The sequence below is a fragment of the Octodon degus genome, unplaced genomic scaffold (assembly GCF_000260255.1).
Source record: "Octodon degus isolate 3935 unplaced genomic scaffold, OctDeg1.0 scaffold00033, whole genome shotgun sequence".
NCBI lineage: Eukaryota > Metazoa > Chordata > Mammalia > Rodentia > Octodontidae > Octodon > Octodon degus.
The window spans coordinates 2,430,569-2,440,528 of record NW_004524609.1 but is presented as its reverse complement, the minus strand read 5'-3'; positions in this window follow the sequence as shown (position 1 = coordinate 2,440,528).

Below are 9,960 nucleotides of genomic sequence, written 5' to 3'. Positions count from 1 at the left end.
GGAGCGCGAGCGCGTGCGCGGGGGGGGGAGCGCGCGTGCGCGTGGGCGCGTGCCCCCCGCCCCGGCCCCTCCGGTGTTGGGTGGGGAGCGTCTGGAGGAGGGCGCGAGGGCGAGACCCTTTTCGTGGGGAGATGGGGCCTGGCGCTGCAGGATGTCGGGACATTTCCCGTCTCCTGGGGGCTGTGGCCGGTGGGCTCGACAACTTGCGCGGGGAGCGGGGGCGGAAAGCTCGAGGGCCGGCCGGGCCCAGAGCAGGCCCCGCCCCGGTGACGTCACTCTCGAGGTGGCCTCCGTCACGTGCGCCCACTTCAGGGCCTGCCCCGCTTTGATGGCCGCGACGTTCCTCTGGACTTCGCCCACCTCGGTTGCCCCAGGCACGTGTCGCTCCTAGACTCGCGGATGCCAACCAATGTCACCGTCCCTCCGGTTCTCCCTTGGAACGTGCAGACTGCTTCGGCGTGCCAGCTGGCCTTAGCGGGGATCAGGATCGGGGAGCAGGCGGGGAAAACCCAGAAAAACTGCCGCGGGTGGTGGGGGGCAGCAGTACGGCGAGGGGAGGAAAAACTCGCGTAGAAGAGCTGCCTAGACTTCACCAGCATTGCTGTCCAGCCTGAGGTGAAGGCACGTTTCTGCCACTGCCGCGTTGGATGAGAAGTCGTGTACCTATGGAAGCAGCCACTGAGGCACCGGAAGCCAACACGCTGAAGACACCACCGCCTTCTTATTCCCCGCCACCTTCCACCCAGATCTTCTCTAGTCTTCCTTTCCTTCAAAACCTGAAACAGCCCATCAACTTTGCAAGATACTTACAAATTTCTTCCCAGTGCCACAAGGCATTACGAAGCAATCAGTATTGCTTGCACACGCTCCCTGGCGAGTTTTCCTTCTCATCAGCTGAGATGACCTTTGATGGCCATCCGCTTCCTAATGAGATGCCATGATTGGAAATAGATGCACAAATTACATAAATCAAGAAAGCTGTCTGGGTCTGTGGAGCTTCTAACGAAGCGAGGTTGACTGGTTGCTTTGATAATAACCCATCTGAATCAAACCCTTCCTGTAGTAGCTCTTCATTTAGGAGTGTCTTTGATTTTTAAAAAATTAGTATTAATACAAGAAATTGGTTATGAAGCCATGCTCATGTAGTTTCTACCTACAGTGCGTGATTAAAGCCTAAACTAGAACAGCTTTGACTACAACTGGCATGGCAAAATGAAAGAATAACATGGAACTTTTTGGTGACAATTTCAGAAAGTTAGGCTAACTAAAACTTATCTACCAATGATGATAGAGGCAGCGTAGTGATTACTTAATGGGTGATTGAGTGAAAGTGGCCTGGAGGGGACCTTCTGCGTTACCTGAATTGTTGGGTATCTTGACCTAGTAATGGGAATAAGATGTATATATTTCAAGCACTCACCTGGCAAATGCAAAGTCCTGGGTTCGATTCCTGCTAGCCCCCTATAAACATTTCACATATTTATTTTTAAAAATCTGTGCACTTTATACCATTTTTAACATGGAAAAAAATTCATTTTAACATACAGTTTTACACACAAAGAAGCATTACCATGCAATTTGAAAACTTGGATTCCATCAATGTCATGTAGCAGAGTTAGCCTGCGCAAAGTCTCTGAACCTTCTTCTCATCTATACAGTGTGGAAAATACCTCACAGGCTGGGTGTGAAGATTAAAATAACTTTTGGCAAACATTTAGCACAGAGCATGGTATAAAATAAAGCGCTTGGGAAACAGTAGCTACTATTATGTTATTCTTACACTGGAATTTACCCTCTTGAAGTCTCCTTTGGACTTTTTAACATTTATTTTTTAAGATTACTTTATATCTAAACCATTCCTTTTGAGTTTCACTAAGGCTAATAACATTCTTTCCCTGGAGAAATAACAAAAGGCAGTCAGGGGTGTAATATGTTGCTTTTCAAACTAGTTCAGGTGGCAGCACCTAGAAATTATGGTGTTTATTGTGGAGCGCCATGAAATATTGATAGATTTAATTCTGCCATACAGACTTGACACAGTTTTACTAGCATTAAATCTGGCTGCATTATGCTTATGCAAATCTCAAAATATTCTTGAAAAATGTTATTCTAAAGAAATAATATATCTGTGTTTTTCTTTTTAAATTTGTTTGCAACTTTTTCACAAGGTAGGACGCACTAAAAGTTTAATAATAATTTACAAAATGAAAACCTTTAAACCCATTTTCCTGGAAATTAGAAAAATACTGTAATCATCCAATTCTAGCAGCAGAACCCTTTATTGGATTTTCCCAGAGTATGCACTGATAGCTGTGGCCAACACAGCTGTCACCCACTCAGATAGAGTAACTGAATCACTGTCCCCTATGTACTTCCAAAGACCATTCCCCAGGATTTTTGGGTTTTGTCTCTGTTTTGACTGAACTTTTCCAAATCCCGTTTTCACACTGGGCAGTGCCAGTACCCACTAGAAGAGGCAGTTTCTCTGCTTTCAACCTCTGGGTGCTTCTACTCAGCCGTCCTTTCCTGTAGTTCTACTCCCAAACCTTGCAGTCTGCCGCCTCATTCTAGTTGCATGAAGGAAACAGTATGGCCCTGACTGGAGTGAGGCTGTGGTCCAGGAGGGACCGAGAGCAACACTGTAGCCAAGAGCCAATCTGTCCTCAACAGCTCTCCCTGATTTCTTTTTCTATCGCTAAAACCTGAAATTATGAGAAAGCTAACTGTTTTGTCTTCTAAAAAAAAAACTATTATAGTCAAGATACTATTTTAATCTGTATTTAAACCTGGAAATATAATGTAAGAAGAAACTGCAAATAAATGTCCATAAGGTGGGCAACTTACCTTGAACTTCTCTACTTTTCCATGCCGTCTATATCATTTCAAATACCTTTCCTTGGGCCAGGGACATAGCTCAGTGGCACAAATTCCTGCCTGGTAAGCACCAGGTCCTGAGTTCAATTCCCAGTATAAAGGAAAAAAAAACCCACTCAAATGCCCTTTCTTGATCTGTCAACTCTGAACAGTTACACAGTTCTGCACGTCTTCCCCTCACACCTCTTAAGTAAATCATCAGGCCCACCTTTTCTACTCTTTTCCTTCAACCTTTTCTCTTGAATAAAAAATAAAAAATCTGCTTGAGCATAGACTAGCTGAAAATAACTTGCTGTCTTACGTGTACTAGTACCTTTAAGATTCATGGCTTTCTATCAGATAAATATTATCTTACATTTTTATAAGGGCAGCATTCTGAAAGACTAAGTGACCAGACCAAGTCACACTGAATAATGAGTAGAGCCACTCTGAACCCAGTTATAAGCTTTATCCTTTATCTAAGGAGGTGCCGTATGATTTTTTCCTCACTAATTTCCATAACTTCATTTCTTTTTGATCAGCAGTTGATGACTTCTAACGCAATATCTTCAGCACTAACCCCCACCTCAGCCTTTTGATGAATATTTAATAATTTCTAGACTTACACTTAAACACATTTCCACATAGAGGAGCTACTAGTTAAAAGAAGTGTTATTAAATCTTGTCTTTATAAAGTGAAAAATTTATGTATAACGTGAAGAATAAAACTACTACGTATTTTCAGTAGACATTTATAGATACCTGACAAGCGTTCGCACCCACAGTGTAAGTATAGCTCTGAGAAGTGCCAGAGACCATATTTAATTGGTTTCGGGAAGTCTTGCTTTCTAGCCTTTTGTAATCTATTTTGAAAACAAAATGCTTAAAATATTTAAATATTAATAAAGCAGATGATAGAAGTAAATGGCAATATGAGTAAGACAGTAAGTTGTGTAATATTTCATAAGAAGGGGGAGATGGGCTGCTGTGGGACTGCTTCTTGAGGAATATAGAGGAAGAAAAATATGGAGACAGCAAGAAGGAAGAGGAGGCTCCTGAAACTGAATAGAAGCTAAAAGAAAACAATAGGATAACAACCTCATTGGTTAAAGAAGGGGCCCTTTGGAGATGGGTTACTTTCTTAGTACAGACAAGCGTTGGTGTGAGCTACTAGTAGCCACGCTACTAAAGAAGAGACCACTGAGCAACACGTGTGGCAGAATCAGAGTCTGCTAGTAAGGAGAAAGTTCAGCTGGTGAGAGTGGAAAGGTGACAAAGGGCCAGACTGCAGGTCTTTTCTCCCCAGGAAAGGATGTACCCATGCTGCCTTTGTGCATAGGAATGACAGGACAGCAGTGCTTAAAGCATTCATCTATTAGGGTGAATTTGATCAGGGAGAGGTAGCGATGATGACCTGTCTAAGGAAAAAGAGCTCTTTTTTAAGTTTTTGTTTTTATTAGCACCTGTTTGCAGGACACAATGACTATACTCCTTGTAGGGGGCTGGTACTTGTGCGTACTCATCTTAATACTTTTTTTAGCCCCTCCTCCTCCCTCCATCTCTTATTTGCCTTCCTATTTGAAAAAACTCTATTTCCCTACTTCCAATTACCTACTTTTATTTTGTAATAATAAATGTTTTTTATTTATATTTTTGGAAATATAAACAAAGAGAAACCATGCAATATTTAAGCTCATTTGGCAGATTTATTTCACTTGATATTGTGGCCCCAAAGTGCATCCATTTTCCTGCACATGGAAAGTGCTTCTTAATGAGTCAAAGAGCTGAAGCTTGAGCTGGTTGTAATGGCATACATCCGTAACCCCAGCCCTTGGAAGGCCGAGGGAGGAGGACCTCAGGTTCAAACCCATCCTGTGCTACCCAGCAAGACCATGTCTCCAAAAGAGACGGAGGGCTAGGGAAGGGGAGACAATTGCCAGTAGTCAAGGATTGTGACAGGAGGCTAGAAGAAGGGAATGATCTCAACAGCCACTGCAGGGGGAGGAAATTAGCAAAAGTTTCTGCCAATTGAATGCAGAAGTTAAAAAACTGTGAGGACTCATGCTTACAAGATGGCAAGTCTAGCTGTCCAGAAGACGTGGGAACCAAGGGCAGAAGCTGGGGAGTCTACACAGCTGCTTTAGAGAAGAACAAGAGGCAGGATGGCGAGGTAGCTCAGTGGACTAAAGCACTGACTTAGGCAAGCACAGGCAAGCGCAGGGACTGTACAGTTCAATCCTCAGCACCACATGCTGCACCAGCCCCACCCCTGGTTGTGCTGAGCCAGTCACTGAGTCCAGGTGTGGTGGTACATGCCTGTAATCCCAGCGCTGAGGATCACCATGAGTCCAAGCAAGAAAAGAGCAAGAGGCAGTTTTGGCATTGTTTGTAATAGTTCTTTATTTCTTCCTCCTCTTCCTCCTCTTCTTCCTCCTCCTCCTCCTCCTCCTCTTCTTCTTCTTCTTCTTCTTCTTTGTATTTTAGGGAAGGGTCTACAGGGTGTTCAGGGTCTCACTACTACATCGGACTTGAAATGATCTGCCAGTTTACAGCCTCCCAAGAGCTGGGATTACAGGCGCACCACCATGCCCAGTCTCCTTTATCACTTCTGAGTTACAATTTCCTTCTTTAAGAATCTTATGCAACAAATGGATTCCTTCAGATATATCTATATAAAGATATAGATATAGATATAGATGTAGGTATAGATATAGATATATAGATATATATTCATACTTCATACTCTATAACTTCATCCTCTATAGCTAGAGGAACTGAGTACTAGAAACTTTTTTAATGCAAAACTTTTGCACTAAGTCCCTTTTTGAATTATTTATTCTGAGACAGACTTCCTCACCAGACTAGGCTTGATGTTACGATCCTCCTGCCTCAGCCTCTCAGAGTGCCTATACTGCAGGCACTCTGTGCCCAGCTCCCAGAGAGCTCTTAAATAAGTTTAAGTCTACTATTACCACAGTAAACAAAATAATCGGGGAAACTACCCCAAACTACCCCAATCAGGGCACATTCTGGATTTTTTTCTTCTTCATATGCAAAAGAACGAACAAGTCATCTCTCCCTAGTACCCAAACTTGGGAATGGTATTGAGCAGACGGATTTCCTAAAACACAGTCCTGAGAAAAAGAATACTTGAATGCAGACTGTGGGATACAGGATAAAAAAACAAAACCAGAGGTGAGAAATGAGAGATAGAGATATTATGTCCTAATGGCAGTTGAGTACACATATCTGTAACATTCCTATCCCAGGCTTCCAGGAAATATCCTGGTCCTTTACTGAAATTTCTTGTGGCTCAATTTGTGTCAACCATTTCTTTTACTAGAAGAGTCCCAATTAAGACAAGTTTAAAGATAGTCACATAAACCCATCTATAGATTCCAGGTAAGAATTCTTCATTTAAGAAGGTAGAAAGCAAAATAAATAAATAAATAAATAAATAAATAAATAAGATGACGGAAAAGTTACACAAGTAGAAATAACCAATACACAGAGTTCAGGTGTGCAGAAAAGGGGGGTGAAAGCTCAGAAAAGAGAATTAGCAATGAGTTAAGCACAAGGACCTTGGCCCTGAGCCAACTGCCCTCAAATCCCTACCCAACAAAATATGTAACTTCAAACTAGTTATTCTACATTTCTAGATCTCAGGATACTGATCTGTGAATCCAGCAGTTTAAGCTGTACTCATTAACTTTAAGTCTATTTTTACCACAGTAAAAAATAGTCGGGGAAAAACCCTCTACCTAATTTTTTGGGTTGATGTGAGGATTACGTCAGTCCACATACAAGTATCTAACTCCTAGCCACATCCTTAGACCATTATCATTCAGTGTAACAAGCCTATGCCTAGGCTTTTGCATATGTATATCATCCAATCTAATTTTCATTAAAACTTGGTAAGATTGGAATTACTTTTCTCACTTTATTAGGTGAAAACACTAAGGTACAAAATAATTTGTTCCAGGTTCCATAGTAAAAGATGAAGTCTAAATTTAAACATAGATTGAAAGTAATTGGATAGAAAATAGAGATGATTTTCACTACAGATAATAGAGTATGCTACCTACCCTAAGAATGAATGCATCAAAATAAGGGTGGTTGGATGTCCCTAAAATATCCAAAATCGAAGTCAGAGAGTAAACTATTAGCAGAGTGACTCCTTTGCTGCTAGAAGAGGGGGCGTGGCCTAGCCCAGCGATACAGCTTTTAATGATGCAAAGAGCCCACCTGCTATAGGTTCACCGGCTGCTCTGGACTTGGGACTCAGTGCTCTGGCGGGCACTGTCCTGTGACAGAGCTGAACACACCTTGCTAAGGTAGTATTATGTCTGTGGTAGTCTAATTTCTGTTTTTAATCACACACTGCCACAGATTAGATAATTTATAATGAAAAGAGGTTCACAAGGGGCTACAAATGGGGACTGTCCCTTTGTCAGCAGGGCCCGGAGGCAGCACAGGGCCCAACAGGCAAAGAAAGGGGAGCATGCGTGTGACCTACAAAAACTGGCATTTATGGTGGATCTCTCTGGATAACTTCTTCTTTTTTTTTTTTTTTCCAGGGATTTGAACTCAGACCTTTGCACTTGCCAGGCAAGCGCTTATTCTACTGGGCCATCTCCCCAGCCCCTTTTTTTCTTTTCTTTTTTTTCTTTTTGCAGAGCCAGGGATTGAACTCAGGTCCTTGCACTTGCCAGGGAAGAGCTTAGTCCACTGAGCCGTCTCCCCAGCCCCTTCTGGATAACTTCTTAATGAATCCATTAATCACATGCATCCGTCAATCTGTTCCTTGGGCAGAACCCTGCCTCCTACCATCCCATTTGGTACTGCTGCCTTAATATCTCCTGATGAGGATTAGCTTTCAACATGTTTCAGAGGGGACAAACTGCTTCAAAACACAGCAACACAATTAAACATTTAAAGCATAAAACCTGCTCTGACCTTGTGCTCACCAAATCCAGACCCAAAAGACCTTAAACTCCATGATAACAGAATCACATCAGCTTGGTTTATAGCTACCTCTCTTACACTCAACAAAATACCTGAGATATATATATATATATATATATATATATTCATGAATAATTATCAATTTGAATTTTTACTTATTTACTTGGAATAATCAAGGAGAGGTAAAAAAGGTAGGGGGACAAATACACTATTCATTCCAACATAAGCATTCTAACCTGTGGGGCTGTTATATTTTCCATTGTAGAATTAGGAAATTAGCCTTCCAGATTTTCCAAATAATTTTTTTTTTTTTTTTTTTTTTTTTTTTTCAGAACTGGGGATTGAACTCAGGCCCTTGATCTTGCCAGGCAAGTGCTTTTTTTTTTTTTTTTTTTTTTTTTTTGCTATTCTAGTTCCATTGAACCACCTTTCCTGAGTCTAGCCAATTCTAGACTATGGACAGGCTAGAATTCCTAGGCCCATAAAGCAAAGGACAAAATTCTACATCAAATTAACTTTTCAGCCAGACTCCCCCAAAACCCTGACTTGCTGGCCACGCGGTGCACGTCTGTCATCTTAGCACTCTGGAAGCTGAGGCAGTCTTGGGTGCTTGAGTCCAGCCTGGACTGCAAAGTCAGCTCAAGGCCAACCTGAGTTGCATAGTAAAACCCTGTCTCAAAAAGACAAGACCAGAAAAAAAAAAAAAAAATGCTAACTGTATTGTCATGTACTTTCAGTTCATAACAGCTTAAAACTATGAAAATAAATTTATTGGTAAAAATCTGACGTCCTATTTTTGTGGACTGCACCGTGAGGAACACATTTATGTGGAGGAAGGAAACACCAGCGCGACGATACCACAGAGAAGCACGGGGCCGGGGAGACGGCTCAGTGGAATGAGGGCTTCCCTGGCAGACGCAAGGGCCTGAGTTCAATCCCCCGTTCCGCAGCAGGTGAAAGCGGATCTCTATGCCTCACACCTCCTTACTACCTTCTCTCTTCTCTGCGGAGCTTAAGGGACTTAATGTAAAGAACGTACACTTCATAAAAGACATTTAGGCAGCAAAAACAGGAGGAAGGAAACTCCATTTTGGAATCCTCAATAGGTGGACACTACCAGTTTCCTAATACATTCCAGGTCATATAATCTAAAGTTGATTATGTAAATCAAATGCATTGAGTAATATAAGAACAACTTGTTGGGGTTCGTTCATTCTGTCTTTCTTTTTCTCAGAGAGCTGAAAGTAGTATTTAATTCCTGTGTGAAACTCACCTTTTTTTTTTTTTTTTTGAGACAGGATCTCCTCCATGCAGTTCAGGCTGGCCTTCAACTCACTTTGGCTGAGGCTGCCTTTAAACTTGTAGCAATTGTCCTGCCTCAGCCTCAGCCTCCCAAGTCCTGGTGTTACAGGCTTACTTCATCATGCCCAGCTGAAAATAAAGCCTGGAGTGATAAACTGTGCCTGCCATGTGCAAGTTTTAGCTCTGATGTTCACTCATCAGCAGATGTCTCCGTGTCACAGCTCAATGTATCAAAAATGGCTGAAGATGTGACACGGTGGCTCATGCCTATAATTCCAGCTTCTGGAGACTGAGGCAAGAAGATCCCAAATACAAGTCCAGTCTGGAGAACTTAGTGAGACCTTGTCTCAAAAAAAGAAGTACTGGAGCCGGGCGCGGTGGCGCGCACCTGTAGTTCCAGCTACTCAGGAGGCTGAGGTGGGAGGATCGCTCGAGTCCAGGAGTTCCGGGCTGCAGTGCGCTATGCCGATCCGGTGTCCGCACTAAGCTCGGCATCAATATGGTAACCTCCCAGGAGGGTAACCTCCCCGGAGCGGGGGACCACCAGGTTGCCTAAGGAGGGGTGAACCGGCCCAGGTCGGAAATGGAGCAGGTCAAAAAGTACTGGAGATGTAGATTTGTGATACAGTACATGCTAGCATGCTCAAGGCCCTGGGTTCAATTCCCAGTCTCTCTCTCTCTCTCTCTCTCTCTCTCTCTCTCTCTCTCTCTCTCTCTTTCTCTCTCTCTCTCTCTCTCTCTCTCAAAAAAACCGAGGAATGACATTGCATAAAGTAAGGAAGTTTTTTTACAGATCTACTATTGTAAGCGTAAACATTATGAACACTTGTTTTGTATTCA